At 44.3% G+C, this 2,016-nt stretch overlaps 1 long non-coding RNA gene across 1 annotated transcript; it reads left to right on the top strand.

Annotated features, from left to right (window-relative positions):
* The first annotated feature begins 409 nt into the window (after positions 1–409).
* Positions 410–1,457, top strand: LOC307056440. Its single transcript, XR_013811008.1, has 2 exons — positions 410–667; positions 1,372–1,457. It is a non-coding gene; the product is annotated as an uncharacterized lncRNA (long non-coding RNA).
* Positions 1,458–2,016: the final 559 nt, after the last annotated feature.

Here is a 2,016-nt window from a genome sequence, read left to right as displayed (position 1 = left end):
ACATACCAAGTCAGATCTGTTACGGGTAATTTAGTACTAAATGACCTTTCAGCTTTACGCTGGTGTCAACAGCATGAGCAAGTTGTTTTGTTGGCCTGGGGGTGGAGGGGTGAGGTGGGCGCTAAGCCTTTTTTTAAGATTTTTCAGGTAACCCTCACTAAAGGCACCAAAGGCTTAAAGTAGGACAACCACGGAGTCTTCCTGTGGCAAGAGAGACAGCAAAGCGCTATTATACCAAGGTCAATCCGAATGGTGTCGGCCTCTCAACCCCATCTTCTGTTAGGAAGTGAGGACTTGCCTCAACAACACCCTTTGCAGACAATGCATTGAGGCCGCCTCTTGGGGAGTGAAGCATCCAGACGAATGCTTGAGTACCTTGTATACCCCTGGGCTTGTCCTAACATATAATTCAGCTGTTTTTATAGCAGCTCTTAATAAAGCCCAAACCTCAAAAAGTGATGCTTGAAGGGGAGGGAAAGGGGGAAAGCGGGCAACCACTTTTCCCTAGCTTTTCCAGAAGCCTGTTAAAAAGCAAGGTCTCCCCACAAGTGACTTCTCTGCCACATCGCCACCCCCTGCCTTTGGCCTAGCGCAGACCCTTCACCCCTCACCTCGCTGCTGCTGGTAGCTTGGATCCTTGTGGGCATGACCCATAATCGGTCTTAAGGTAATTGGCGCCAAGGTCTTCCGGTGGGTTGCACTACTAGAAATGACCATTAATTTGCCTGCAAATAGTTAATGATACTAAGACCACAACTAAAAAGCTCTGAGATGTTTCAGATGTGTGGCATTATTATCCAGTGATTAAAAGAAACTTAAACCAGTAAATGAAGAAATAACATTTAAGAACTGTCTTATTGGGTGGGAAGGTATAAACTGAAGTAGACAGACGGGCACTTTAGCAGTTGAGGGGCTGTTGGGGGGTGGATTGCAAAAATTCTCTGCTAAGACTTTTTCAGGTGAACATAACAGACTTGGCCAAGCTAGCATCTTAGCTGAAGCAGATTCTCCAGTGCTCTTCAGTAGGGTTATTTATAAAGGTTTTTCTTTTCCTGAGAAAACAAAAGGTTTTGTTTTCTCAGGTTTTGCTTTTTGGCCTTTCCTAGCTTAAAAAAAAAAGCAAAAGATGCTGGTGGTTGGCACTCCTGGTTTCCAGGACGGGGTTCAAATCCCTGTGGCATCTTTGCTTGACTTGAACCTCTGCTTTCAGGACTCTACGTTTTTCTTTTCTTTCAGGCGCTAGGCTCCAGAGTTAGGGGAGGTGGAAGATGAAAGTAGCTTCAAACTGTATCTTTTCATTTCATTTGTCTGAACTGGTTTGTATTTGTATTTACATAGGAACCTAATAACTGCCTTGTCTTTAATTTTCAGGTATTCCTCATGTATCTAGTGTTTGGAGAAGTCTCACTATTTTGAAAATTTTAATTACATATTAATAAAAATTAAAAAGCTCTTCATTGGTGTGATTCATTTGTGTATGAACCAAACTGGTGTGGGTGGGTGTTTTCGTGGGTGTTCTACCTTGTTCCTGTTTAACTTGTCTAATAAGTTATACTGCACTGTCATGCAGTCTAATCTCCCAAGTAGAGCAGGGACCTGGAGGAGGGGAAAGCTGTGTACTGGGTGAGTGAACTGAAGGACCCAGCAACATCCCTACAGGAAAAAATGGACACTTCCTTTAAAGCAGCCTACTTTCTGCTGTTCAGCAGTTGGCTGTGAACTGGGCTGGGATGAAGAAAAACAGCTGGGGGACATGGGGAGGAGCAGTATTACCATTGCTTCTATGAAAGTACTTAAAGCTGATTAAAAAGCTCTCTGCTGTTCCCTCTAACATCTTGGGTGACTCCGTCTTTTAATCGGTTGTCATTTCCCAAGCCACAAGCTGGTCATGTCTCTTGTCCTGTGGAATGGCCTGTAAACCTGCAGATAATTCCTCTCACTTGCAACTGGAATACCCTCATGGTCCCACCCATCTTCTAAGTCCCTGAGATGTCCTTGCCCCTCCCTGTATTCCCT

This window comes from Hyperoodon ampullatus, assembly GCF_949752795.1.
Source record: "Hyperoodon ampullatus genome assembly, chromosome: 7".
Taxonomy (NCBI): Eukaryota; Metazoa; Chordata; class Mammalia; order Artiodactyla; family Ziphiidae; genus Hyperoodon; species Hyperoodon ampullatus.
This window is presented reverse-complemented; position numbering and strand designations above follow the sequence as displayed.